The sequence below is a fragment of the Rattus norvegicus genome, chromosome 1, assembly GCF_021556685.1.
Source record: "Rattus norvegicus strain SHRSP/BbbUtx chromosome 1, alternate assembly SHRSP_T2T, whole genome shotgun sequence".
In the NCBI taxonomy this organism is placed as follows: Eukaryota; Metazoa; Chordata; class Mammalia; order Rodentia; family Muridae; genus Rattus; species Rattus norvegicus.
This window is the reverse complement of record NC_141534.1, coordinates 59,048,737-59,063,066: the sequence shown is the minus strand read 5'-3', so window position 1 is coordinate 59,063,066 and position 14,330 is coordinate 59,048,737. Positions and strand designations below refer to the sequence as shown.

Here is a 14,330-nt window from a genome sequence, read left to right as displayed (position 1 = left end):
TGGAGTCCCCTGTAGAGGACTCTCATGGCTGCAGACACTAAGCCTGGGAGGAAAGATCCTCATCTGTAGAGTTCACTGAAAGGCCTGAGAGCAGAAAAGGAAAGAAACAGCAAAATGTGCCACCTCTGCTCACTGTGGTTCAGCTTCTGCCTTTGCAGCTGAGCTCAGGTGCCCTGGAGTCCTCCCTAGCCTGAGTCAGTGATCTCAAGTTTAAGTCCCTACTTCCTGGTTTGTAGTATCAAACAAAGCACAGTTACAGGCAAGAAAAGCTTTGAACACCATCTAGACATTGTTGTCTACATTTGAGGGGGACTGTTGAGCCCCAAAGGGAGCAAGGGTTACAAGGTCAGGTATTATAGGAATGGCCAGGGTTGGAATCCAAGTTCCAAACTCCCTTTGCTCTGGGCAGAGGGTAGGCCTGGCAATTGGTTCCTGCTGTGTACATGGGGAAATCAAAAGGTCTTATGGGATCGCTGGCACAGACCTGCCCAAGCATGGCTTAGGGAGCCTCACACCAACTCAATATTTGATTTGTTCCCAGTTTTGTCTACCACCCTCAGCTGTGTGCCATTTTCCCTGCCTCCTGCAAGGGACTCTAAATATCTTCCTATAAAAGGCGATCAAGGAGGAGTTGCACAAGGACAGGTGGGGCTCTGTGGGGAGGTTCACATGGGCTAACACATTAGAGGGCCACAGTCCCTGGACTGATGCTGAATGGACACTCTCCACTGAAATCCAACAGAGAGATCTTCACAGAGATCAAGAGAAGGCTTCTCTGAATAGCTGTGCAGAGCACCTCCGATTCATGGACTTAGGACTGACACCCATAGGATGCTTTTGAGGAGCCGATTGTGATTCAAGGGCTCATCTGCCTGGGTCCATGTGCCTCTAGAGATGAGCCCAGGACTTGGCTGTGGCTGGTTATGGGGTCAGATCAGAGGATGGGAGGGTCCTTGTCCTTGGCTCCTGGGAGTAGAGCAATTTTTCTTTCCCTGCCCCTACTTTTTTTGCTTTTCTTTCCTTGGCATAAGGAGGGACTGGAAGAAGTCTGTCTATGGGGAGTGAGGCTGGCTGGGAAACTGCTCACTGTTCTACATTGTCATGCTGCTGGTGGCTTGGGGTTGTTGGCAGGATAACCTCTGCACCATTCCAGTCTGCTTCTCTCCACTTTATCCATGCACCCCTGTCCCTGCGCTGGGAGACCTGGATACAAAAGTCCCACCTGTAGCTTCCAGTCCAGGGATGGAGTCCCTCAGTGAATGGATTCCAGATGGTTCTGTGTAAAGCTGCATCGAACAGGGTAGTTACTGATGTGGGTACATGGAGGAGGATACTGCACTGCACCCACCCACATTTCATATAAAACCAATCCTCATGCTCAGGTACTAATTGGTTCTTTTTATACCTTTCACCATTTTTGCTATTCACTGTACTGTTAAGGGTGAATTTTCATTGTTTCACTTCTACAAAAAACAGAGTTTAGCATTGGAGACTCCCTACAGCCTGGCTGGAAGGGAGGTCTACACCCATGTGTCCTTCTAGGAAAAAGGTCTTTCATAGGATGCCTCCCTGAGTCCCAGGATGTGTGGAGGGCTCTGTGCCCTACCCAGGGTTGACCTCAGTATATTAACGGGAGCAGAGGCTTCTCTCTGATAGAACAGTACCACCCTCCTGCAAGATGTCTATGATGGTTTGTATATGCTTAGCTCAGGGAGTGGCAATATTAGGAGGCGTGGTCTTGTTAAAGTAGGTGTGTCACTGTGGGCATGGGCTTTAAGACCCTTTTCCTATCCACATGCAAGCCAATCTTCCCCAAGCAGCCTTCACATGAACATGTAGACCTCTCACTTACTCTGGCACCATGACTGCCTGGATGCTGCCATGCTCCCAGCTTGATGATACTGGACTGAGTCTCTGAACCTGCAATCCTGTGTCCATTAATGTTGTCCTCATAAGAGCTGCATTGGTCATGGTGTGTCTGTTCTCAGCAGTAAACCCCTAACTGAGACAATGTCCTTGTTCCCTGCTTCAGCTTCCTGGCTATAGAAGCTTCACACATGAGCGGCATTCTCTTGGGATATGGGCCTAATAGGCTCTAGGCTGTCTGCTTGATCTGAGAGTGCTAGGACATCCTGCTCCTAAGGGCATTGTTACTGTTCCCATGCAATACTGTGAAAACATCAGCAGGCTCCTGCTTTCTTACCCCCCTGAACACAATGCTGCCTTTCCAGGAGTGGATCCAACATATCTCAGAACCTCCTCAGGAGCTATGTGTTTCCCAAGGATTACCTGCACTTGCTTACACACCCCTATTCTGTGTCCTGAAAACTTTTCAAAGCCCATTCATCTGAGACTGGTGAGTTCAGGACAGTAGTCCCAAGTGTCTTGTCCTACCCTTACAGTTCATTCTCATGAGGCATCACCTGCCCTTGACAGAGGATTTTTCCAAGGGGCATTGGATGTGCAGGAGAATTGTGTGTGCTGACTGCTGTCAGATCAGCACATGATACCATCAAGGCGCAATTTGCTCTTGATTTTGGAACTCATGGTCTTGGCACTGTCTTGTTGGTATTTAGGTCCCTGTCAGTCCCTAATTGAATTTTAGCATGGGAACCCAGGGCAGTTGTCTTCAAAGATATTCCTAGTATGGACCACATCTTCACCTCAACACACATAAAGCACAACAAAACACCAGGCACTCAGAGAACCCTCAGGGGCTGGAACTGTCATGTTCAAACACTCTGGCTTGACCTTGGCCAGCACAGATTCAGAGAACATCTTCTATGTAGGAAGATCTCCTTCCTCCTCTCAGAGTTTAGGACATCTAGAGGTAGGCTAAGGTGCTGGCACAATGTGAGCAGAGGCAGCACTCTGGGCTTGTTCAGTGTCAAAGCCTCCCTGCCACCCCTGTATCACAGTCACAGCAGCCCATCTCATGAGAATTCTAGGGCTGCTGATATCCTGGATGAATAATCCATGTTCTGCTGCTAGTTTCTTTGCTTCCACATGGACAACTGAGAGAAGGGATTGATTAAGTGTAGGTGAGGAAGCCCTGCAAATATCTACTTGGTGTTACCAAAGACAATGGGTTCTGACTGGCAAGATCTTTGAATTAGATTTTGAAAAATGCCACCTATGAACAGTTAGTAGGTACTCTCAGGAAGGTGCAGCATGGTGGGCACAATGGGACAGGATCCCTGAGGCTGGTGCAGTGGGACAGGGTCGTTGGGGCAGGTAAAACTGAGTAGGAAACGTGAGCCAGGAACAACCGGGCAGGGACCCTGGTCCAGTTACAACAGAGCAGGAATCCTGGGGGAGATGCAAGGGGGCATGAGTCCTGGGGAAGGGATCTTGTAGTTGTGGCCCTGTGGCATGTGCAACTGGCAGGGACCCTGGGGCAGGTGCACTGTGACGTGCACCCAAGCTGGAATGTTCAGACAGGTGTGTGTTTGCTTCATGCAGCTGCTGTCTGAAGTAGAGAACACTGGCAACTGCCCCAGAGGGGATTTTGGGAACTCCTTCCAAGAATCCCTTACCTCCTAACTGAGAAGCTATACATTCCACAGATGGACCTTTATTGAGATGAGCAGATTCTAAGGGAGCTGCCTTGAATGAACAGCCAAAGAAAGCAGAAATGAAGAACAAGCAATTGCAGCAGACATGTTCAGTGTGTTTTCGACCAGAAAAGTAGCACTGGAAGAAACTGATTAAGTCAAATCATTTCTCTGTCTATCCATCCATCCATCCATCCATCCATCCATCCATCCATCCATCCACCCACCCACCCATCCATCCATCCACCCATCCATCCATCCATCCATCCATTTCCCTGAGGGAAGTCAGCTTTTCTTTCTGAGAAGGTCAAAGCAGCGCTCCCTTGTGGTGACAAGGAGGATTGCAGGCAGTGAGATAAGTGGGTATTTATTTATTTATTTATTTATTTATTTATTTATTTATTTATTTAATGATCTGCGATAGACTGCCACTTGTGGCCTGTCCCCATCTGCATCAGCTGTACCATAAACCCAGTCTCAGTGTGACACAGAAATGGCCTAATTGGAAAGTATGTCCTCTCTCTAAGCGACACTGTATAATAACATACTCTGGACTGCAGGTCAGTCAAGGCCTGTGTTTAGGAGACTTGTGGACAGATGAATGTCTGTGAGTCTGGACTTAGACTCTGTGGAGGGCTCAGGTCACCTGACTGTCCTGAAGCTTCCCACTGTGATTTATTTCCCTCCTACAGAGCCAGACACCTGAGCAACTGCATTTCCTGGTTATCCCCTAATCCTCTTACACTGTGTAGAGTGTTCAATCTCAGGGAGGGCCTGGGAATCTGAGAGACACCACTGAGCCCTCTGGGCCTGGCTGACTCAACCTGAGGCTACTCTGTGTGTCTTCATTTTGCTCACCCCCCAGAGACCTCAAAAGTCAGCAGTGAGCTTGCTGAGAGGTCAGGAAGCTCCATATGGGCCCAAGAGCAACTGTCCTCGTTTACAGGTTCATCCACAGAGCTTGTAATTCTGATTGGTGCAACAGTCAGGAAGAGTGAAAGATGTCATCTCCCAAGGACAAGTCCTGTGCTAGTGGACACTGAGGAACTTCAGGGATCAAACCCTTCCCCATTCTTCTCCAGCCTCTCTTGTTCTTCGTTGAGATGTTTCCTGCAGATCTAAAAGATCCAGGCAATCCATGACATGGGTTTGAACATAATCTCGACATTTTATTCATTGCCTGATAACTAAGACTAGGTAAAATTTATTCATTCATTCATTCATTCATTCATTCAATCAATCATTCGTTATGCATACGTACAGGGTAGCTGTATTTAGAAAGACCAGAGAGGGCATCAGATGTCATTAGAGACATTTGTGAGCCTCCATGTGTTTGCTGTTATTTGAACTCAGGACCTCTGAAAGAGCATTCAGTGCTCTTAGCCACTTATCAATCTTTCCATTTTCCAGGCTAACTTTTTTACTTCCAATAATGTCTTCTTTATTCAGGTTACATCCTGATCCCAGTCACTCTCCCTCTTCCCTTCCCAGTCCCTCCTTACATATCCTTTCTACCATAATGCTCTCCCTTCTTTTTGGACAAGGGGAGAGTCCCTGGGTACCACACCACCCCGGGACATCTAGTCCCAGGTGGCCCGAGCACATTCTGCCCCACAGATTTACAATCAGGCAGTCCGGGTATGGGGAACAGATCCAATGCAGGCAACACAGACTGAGACAGTCTTGGATCTACTTGTCAGATGACCCACATGGAGACCAACTGCAGATAGCTAACCCGGCTCTGGGGTTGGTTGCACAGGCTCTAGCATACTCCATGGTCCAAGGTATCTGACGGTAGGGGACTTCTTGTAGTGTTTTAACCCAACCAGTTTCCTTGTCACTCTCCCCCCACTCTTCCACAAGACTTCCCGAGCTCCATCTGAGGATTGGCTGTGGCTTTCAGCTGCTGAGTGAAGCCTCTGGAGACAGGTGTGCTACTTTTCTGTCTGCAAGTAAATCAGAAAGAATATCATAAATAGCGTCAGAGGTTGTGTCTGTCACAAGAGACAGATCTCACTTTGTGTCAGTCATTGACTAGTTGGTCCCTCAATATCTGATTTACCTTTATCCCTGCACACTTATTGGCAAGACAGATTTCGAGTTGAAGGTTTTGTGAATGTATTGATGTCTCCTTCCTCTTCTAGAAGTCTTTCTTGTTACAGGAGGTGGCCATTTAATTTTCATGCTCTGGTAAGCCTGCAAGGGAGGCTTTGTGTTGGGTACAATAGTTAAAAGCAAGACCTGGGAAGAGGAACGGCAGAGTTGTGATCTAGGACTTCCTGCAGCAGCCAGCTCTGGGTCCTGGGAGCCTAGGCAGGCTTTACAGTCATAGAGCTCCATCCACTGCCCAAGTCCCATCCTGACACCTTCTCCATCTCTATTACAGACCATTGTAATTCTGGCATAGTCGCTCTGTCCTGGGCCCAATAGGCCATCCTACCCTGGAAGAACAGAGAGTTCAAGGACGGCCAAATTTCACTTAAGCAAACTTGTTCTCAGACTGTGTGGTTGCTCTGTCTTAGCTCTCATAACACACTTTCCTCTACGTTGCTTTAGGCTGTATCCTCCAAGCATCCCACCATGCATCAGCTCCATATCCTGACGAACCTACCTTAGGGTCCCTGATAATTCCAGATACTTTAATGTTCTCCCAGGATGGACTGTGGCCTCTGCTGTGGCTCACATTGATCCTAGAAGTTCTTGGGAGCCTCCATGCCATGGCATAGGATGTCTCTGAATCCGCACTGGCCTGAGGGATTCCATCTGGCACAGGATTCTCTCCCTATTGTTGAATTTTTGCACTTATGTTTTTCAGGAATGACTCTGCATGTGGTCAACACACACTACCCTGGAAGACCAGAGAGTTCAAGGACGGCCAACTTTCACTGAAGCAAACTTTTTCACACACTGTGTGGGTCCCATCAGCTGAGAGTAGCCTCCACATTGCAATGATGTGCAAACTTCTGCCTTTCAGCCATGATGGACTTTAGGATATACCCCGAGGACCCTACACAAGCCACAGGTGGGTGATGTGTAAATTGGGCATGTTATTGTGTCAGGTCTTCAGTGCAGTGCCTTAAGCTGACAGCCTTTTGGGAGGGCATATGCTTCTCTATTAAATGATCTTGTTCCACTGTTGGCCTGGACTCTGCTGTGTCTGCCGCTCATGCTCTCCTCCAAGTCTCTAACTGTCCCTAACTCTCCTTGACTGGCTGGTCAAACAGTCTTCATACTAGTCTAGAGCCGTTCTATAAACACAGAGCCCAGATTGTCCTCTGCCGATGTTTAAGAGGGCTGCTGGTTTAGTGTCTTGGGTTCCCTATGGGGGTGCAAACTCAAGTTTCTTAGGTCCCTATGTGTCTGACAAAAAGCCTATAGAACAAGGTAGATGTGAAGAAATCAGGAAATAAACTCCTGCAGTACTTCATGTCTACCACTGGAGTGCTCTACACTTTTCTGGTCCTGGTATGCTACTCAGCAAACCCTCTCACTGGAAGGCTCTGTGCCTGAAGCAGAGAACCTCTGCTAAACACAATGTTACCAAGAAACTGGCTGTATCTTCATGGCAGCCTGTGGAAGATTCTCCACGACCCTGAGGACCCAATTGGGAAAACTTAGGTAGGCAGGGTGTGGGAGCCACCAGGGCTGGATGGAGACCTTACCCAGAATTTAATCTCCAGCTGTGCATTCCGATTAACATGACCCACACTCCTATGAAGGTCTCTGGGTGGCTCCTGATATGAGTTGGGGGAGGGGGGAGGACAAGGAAGCTGGGTCAAGACAGAAGCACTGTCCTTACTCACTGCGTCTGGGCTTGTTCCTGCCCTAACTGGGAAGCAGGAACCAAACACCCACTCCTCATGGGACTGTCTGTGATGAGGCCAGCTCAGGATCTGAACTGTCAGCAAGAAAGACAGGAGCTGTATGTGCCACAAACCAGAGCACAGTGTCCCGCATAAGCCCATCTCTCAAATGATGCCATCTCCTCCCCAGAGTGGCTCCAGTCTGGGTTAGGAGTGGGTCATGTATTCCGAGCTCTCTGCTACTCCTGCAAACACAGCAATGGTGCCTTCTCATGCTCATCTATACTGAGCCTAGGGAGCAGCCAGAGTTCATACTCATGGGAATTCAGACTCAGTTCAATCTGCTATCCTGTAGCCCATGAGTCTGGACTCAACTTTAGTGGTCAAGGCCAGTGGTTTATTTCCTGGACAAGACTTTGAGAATGTTAGTGACACATTGTATGCCCTTGGCTGGCCTTCATTCTAATAGCCCTGAGTGACCATTCCAGCCTGCACCCAGGGATTCAGATCAGCATTGGCCAGATCAGGCTCTTTGCTACCTGTTCCTATAGCTCACCTCCACTGTAGTTCATGTGTCCTGGCTGCTGCAGCTGCTCCAGAAGCTACCAGATGTCTTCCCACAGAATCCTGTAGTCCCTGTGGGCTCATCCACAGACATCTCACACTCTCCCTGCTGGGAGTTAGGCTGGATGCCTGCTGTGTGGGAGCTGCCTTGGCTTGTGGAGCAGAGTCAGAAGCAGTGGAGGAGATGTTGTCTGTTGCTCTTAATGTCCTCAGTGCCCAGGGCTTGCTTGTGGTGTGGTTGTGGTCCAGCTCCAGTTAATCACTGATATAAATTCAGCCCGTAGAAGCTGCGGACCCCATGAGGCACAGGGAGGACCATAACTGAGGGGGAACCATGCAATCCAGGACCCTGTGGGAATCAGGGAATATTCCAGGTCCCCTCTCACGCAGGATGCAAGGCTAGGAGCTCTGTGTGCCCTGACACAGGGGCATGGGACCGTGACTCCCATGAAATGCTCCTTCATACCTATTACATCATCAGCTTTGAGAAGGTCCTCCTCAGTAAGAACATTCCTCACTGCTTGCCTCTGCCATCTGGCTCTCTTTTCCAGGGCTGCATGCCCTCAGGAACGTTGACATGTCTTCTATGAAAATTAATATTCTGTTAAATCATTTTGATAAACAGTTCTCAGCATGATATCTGTGTCCAGAAGTAGTCATCAGCAATTCTCACGGGGACTGGGAATCAAAATATTCCCCCTGCTCTTCGTCCTCTTTTTTTCTCCTCCTCTTCCTTCTCTTCCTCCTCCTCCTCTTCCTTCTCCTCCTCTCTTCATCTTCCTCCTCCTCCTCCTCCTCCTACTCCTACCCTCCTCGTTCTCCTCCTCCTGCTGCTGCTGTGCCGAATGCTGCTTCTGCTATTGTTGCTACTCCTGTTGCTGCTGTAGTTTCTGCTGGTGTCTTTTCCATTGCCATGTGTCTGAAATCACCTACTGTTTATACTGAGGACATGAAAGAATTTCCAGATGACACTGTGAAATAGACAAGACAATTTATTCCAAGCAAAAAAGACAGTGAGGTAGAATTCTTAGCTTACCATTTGGGGCTTTGATTTGCCTTAATATATTATAACTTCTTTTTTCTACTTCTCAGTTGAGGTCTTTGAAAGAAACCATTTAGAACTACTACCTATAAAATTCAATAGATCACTAGGTCTTAGGAACAAAAAAAAAAAACCAGTATGCAAAACAATATGCATGCATGCAGGATTCTGACCATCAACTATAACCCACAAACTAGGTTGTTGATACTTATTCAATGACAAACCTTTTTAATTAGTTTTGAGGCTTAATGGAATGGGATGTTACATTTGAAAACATAAGACTCTGTTCTGCAGCACTTGTGATTGATGACCACATGTGAAAAGATCAGTAGCCCCTGGAGGAGTCCATGAGCCCATGAACCTCTAGTCCTCACCCTGTGGGAGCTATTGGCCTAAAGGGGAGCTGGAGTCCATCTGAAGGGATGGGCCAACTAGAAAACTCTGTAGAGTGGGGAACTCATCAATCCTATTGGGTCCCTGCTGGGAAGAGGAGAAATCAAGAAGAGGGAGAAGGCTTGGTGTTGGGGAAACCTCATAAAGAACTTAGAGCAGATACAAGGTAAGAATTGTGGGGAAAATGGAAACCAGAGACAGAGGAAGGACCAGCATAGAGCAAACTGAAAAGGACAAAGCACAAAGGTACCTGGGCTATGCCGGCTGCTTGTTCTCTGGACTCTCCCTGTGGCTCATTTCTGGGGGGAGATTCTGTTCTGCCCCAGGCGAGGTTTCTTTCTCCTTGGCATGCAGCAACACAGCTTTATCAGGGCATTTGCTATATTCCTGGTCCACCCCTTAAAACCTCTGTGCCGGACCCTGCTGGGGATGGGCTTATCCTCTAATGGGGCTCTGTGGGAGAGTGGGTTGTCTTCTTTGATTTTCTTATTGCTACTCTTCTCACTGAAGATGCTTGTTGTTTGAATGCATGGGACACTCACGGCACATTTGTGATAGTGGTCCTGTGTAGGTGTCATCGGTAGTGGCCTGAGACGACCAGCCACAGTGGATCTTTTGCCTCCTTTTGGATGAGCATTCTGGCCATAGTGAGATACGTGACCATGGGAGGATGACACCCGCAATGTGCCAAGGACTGGCAGGCTTCCACTCCTCTTTGGTTCTAATCTAAAAGCAGCAGCAGGATCAAGGCTAGGGAATGGGGCTGCAACGGGACTCACTTGCTGTGCCTGGGCTGTGCAGCCATCCCCCTGGAGAGCCTGCTTTTGTAGAAAGAAATAAGTTGCCATTTCCTCATTATATTTTCTTTGTTTTAAAGTGTGTTTTACTACAGAGGCTTGTAATCCAATGCTTTTCATGGCATCCAAAATGGCCGGGTCTGGTGTGAGGGGAAGCAGTTCTTCATAGGGAACTATCAATCCGTTCCAGTGTTCTTTGAACCAAGGGTGTTTCATCGCCTTTCTTGCTGTTGGTCTAAAGTTGGGATTTACTCTCAGTAATTTACTAAGGAGGTCCTCCAGTTCTTTTGAAACCCCACAGGGAGCAGGATATACCCCTGCCACTACTTGTCTTTGCAGATCTTGGATGATCACTGAATCAAATGGGAGCTTTCCCACTACCATACAGTACAAGACCACTGCTATAATCCACATATCATTCTTCGGCCTGTCATACCGATGGCCAAGGAGGAGTTCAGAGGAACCAAAAGAGTGCGTGCCACAGTGGTGGTTTAGCATTTTTCCAGGTGGAAATTGTGTGCTAAGCCCAAAGTCGATGACTTTGACCTTTTTGTTTTTATCAATCATTATATTGTCCACTTTCAGGTCTGGGTGAACAATCCCCTTTCCATGGCAGTAGCTCACTGCTAACAATATCTGTTCAAATATTTGCCGGGCCTCATCCTCCTCTATGTGCCCTGACTCTCTGATGTACTGGTAGAGTTCTTGGCCTTCTACCAGCTCCATTATGAGGTATATTCTCGTTTCCTTTTCAATAACTTGTATGAGAGACACTATGTTGGGGTGGTTGATCTTTCTCATTATGTTTGCTTCCATCATGGCTGGCTGGAACCACTGCTTGTCCTTTCGCAGAACTTTGACAGCCACCGGGGTTCCTGTGAGCCGGTGGTGGGCCAGGAGGACTTTGGCGTTGCCCCCTTGCCCACTTGTCCCCAATACTTGGTATTGGGAATGGAAGTTGCCCTCCTCAGAGATACTGGGCTTGGGTGTAGGGGTTGGTAACTCCTCCTCAGTCTCTGTAGGCATTTTATCAGTACTAATGCTACCTAAAAATAACAAAAATGGAATGAAATAATGAAAAATATGGAGCAATATAGGAGCTAAAATTACACTTGTGGTACCTAAAAGAAACAAACAAAAGAAAAAGAAAAAAACAAACAAAGACAAAGTAAAAACTAGACTAGAAAAATAGAGCAAAATTATGAAAAAGTTAAGGGGAAAATATGAAGAGTCATAAGTAAAAGCCACCCAAATAACCAACCCCAAAAGAGAAAGCCAAGAGCACACACATACTAAATGCAATGATGAAAATAAAAATCGTCATACTACAATAGGATTGGGCGGCCAAAGATGGTCAATACTATGAATAGATATTCATTGAAGAAAAAAAAACAGATGAAAGAAACGAGAGGAGAAAGAATTAGTATAAGACAAAACAAACAAATATAAAAAGCCAACACTTAAGGGAAAACTCCATTGAATTTCAGGACCTAGTGATCCACAAAAATCCACAACTCTCCAGAGCAAAATACTGAAATTTAAAATTAACCAACCACAAGGAATAAGGCAGTTAAATATCAGTGAACAGTAAACCTTAAACAAAGGCCGAAGAGTCAAAGTGTCACAAAGGGCAAATTTGTATCAAGCCTAAGCCAAAGATTGCTTGTACTCAATAAGTAGAGAAACAGGAATAATGCAAAAGGATGAAACCGCAGGACATTGAAAATGGAGATAGAGGGTTGGGGATTTAGCTCAGCGGTAGAGCACTTGCCTAGCGAGCACAAGGCTCTGGGTTCGGTCCCCAGCTCCGAAAAAAAAAAAAAAAAAAAAGAAAATGGAGATAGAGTGAATCATCCGACTGCAGAAATGTATATAATCAAAGCAATAATATACCATGTGAGAACATAAAATCCACCAACAAAATGAATCCAGCAATCCATAATAAAGAAAGAAAGAAAGAAAGGAAGGAAGGAAGGAAGGAAGGAAGGAAGGAAGGAAGGAAGAAAGAGAGAAAGGATGAAAGAAAGGAAGAAAGAAAGAAAGCATAAATAAAAATCAAAACCATAATAAGGAAACAGCCAGTGCCTTTGCCAATATGTGACCTAATTCTTTCTCTTGAAGTCATCCAAAAATCAATCAATCAAGAAATAGGCAGCCAGTCATCTACATAGGCCTTTAAACTGATATTATGGGGTTGGCATACCAAATGCCTGGGAGCGACTGCTCAGCCAGCCCAGATACTTGGGCAGCTGCAGGCCAGTGAGAGAGCCTGTCTTGAAAATAAGGTTGAGGACCTACCTCAGGAACAGCAGCCGGGGTGACTTTTGGCCTCTACACTCTCTTGCACTGAGGTGCAGGTAATATAGATACAAGGGGCAAAAGGAGATGGGTACGTGCACACACAGACACACACAGACACACACAGGGACACACACACACAAACACACACACACCACAGGCACACACAGAGGCACTCACACAGAAATACACAGAAGTGAACTTATACTCACACAAACTCTTACAAACACCCAGATTCACACAAAACACACATACTTACACACAAGCAAACGTGGAAAAACACACATCAGACACACACACACACACACACAGGGACACACACTCACGCACAAGAAGAAGTACAGACATACAAACACATACACACACACAAACTTGTAAACTCACCCACTCCTACATATACTGACAAACACACAGGCAAAAGTGTACACACACTCACACACAGGCAAATCTGTCAACACACACTCTCTTACACACACTGATATATACACATATACACAGTACAGTAAAATCCGATACAACCACACACAGCTCAGTAGATACAACCAAGTCGCAGAGGGCTCCAGCCCACACCACCTCTCAAAGAACTCAAAGAATTCCAGGCCTGGCAACACCTTAATTTCTGTTTGCTGGGCCGCCTCACAATCGCTCCTCATGAGGTCACAGTAGGACCTGTCATGACATGGTTGGGAAGGACTCTGAGACTGTGGCTTCTATGGGCTATGGAAAGACTTTAGGCTGTTAGAAATAAAACCCTGTAAGATGCTTAGCTGTCCATAGTTCTCTGTTTTGAATGTTTACTCTGCCTCCTGCTTTAAAGTCCTCATGTCTACACTCAGGGTATCACGTTTTCTTTGAATTCTGAAGGATCAGCCTCAAGCTGATGGTATAGTTTTCTTTTTTTAAAGACAAAGCTGTTTCTAAACTGACCCACCAAGAGGACACTGTTCTCATAAGTCCTCAGAAAGGCTCTAGGTTATCATCAAACACCTGAGACAAAGCTGCAGGACTAGGCAGAGACTTGAGTTTGAATTCCCAAAACGCCTATTGGATGCATCAGCAAAGCTCATACGCTTTCTCTGTGGAGAAGTTAACATGGACCAACAGATTAGAGGGCCAGAGCCCCAACCCATGCTGGGTGGACACTCTCCTCTGACATCCAACACAGAGATCTTTGTACAGAGATCAGGAGAAGGCTTCTCTGAATAGCTGTGCAGAGCACCTCAGGCTCAGGGACTCAGGACTGACACCCATAGAATGCTGCAGAGGAACCCTTTGTGATTCAAGGGCTCATCTGCCTGGGTCCCTGAGCCTCTAGAGATGAGCCCAGGACTGGGCTGTCTCTGCTTATGGGCTCAGACAGGGAGGTGCCAGGGGGTTTGTCCTTGGCTCCTGGGAGTAGAGCAGTTTTTCTTTCCCTGTCCTTGCTTTTTGAACTTTTCTTTCCTTGGGAAAATGGAAGGACTGGAAGAAGTCTGTCTATGGAGAGTGAGGCTGGCTGGGAATCTGCTCGCTGTTCTCCATTGTCATCCTGCTGGGGGTCGGGGGTTGTTAGCAGGTTAGCCTCTCCACCATTCCAGTCTGCTTCTCTCCATTTAATCCATGCATCTCTGTCTCTTCGCTTCGTGACATGGTTGCACAAGTCCTACCTGTAGCTGCCACTCCAGGGCATAAGTCCCTCAGTGAGTGAATTCCAGATGGTTCTGTCTAGAGAGAAATTGTACAGGGTAGTTGCTCAGTATGTAGGTACATGGAAGAGGATACTGCACGGCATCCAAACACATTTCATATAACATCAATCCACATACTCTTGTACTAATCGGTTCTATTTACACCTTTCGCGATTACTGCTATTCACTCTACTGTGAAGTGTGAATTTTTA

General features: G+C 46.9%; 1 pseudogene across 1 annotated transcript; it reads right to left on the bottom strand.

The window, feature by feature from the left end:
- Window positions 1–4,699: 4,699 nt before the first annotated feature.
- Window positions 4,700–13,709, bottom strand: LOC134482834 (sperm motility kinase Y-like; annotated as a pseudogene). The gene is made up of 5 exons (XR_015646110.1): window positions 12,452–13,709; window positions 9,607–11,199; window positions 7,914–8,892; window positions 5,617–7,452; window positions 4,700–5,500 (listed from the first exon to the last, which is right to left on the bottom strand). The product of XR_015646110.1 is annotated as a sperm motility kinase Y-like, transcript variant X2 (transcript).
- Between the last annotated feature and the right edge of the window lie 621 nt (window positions 13,710–14,330).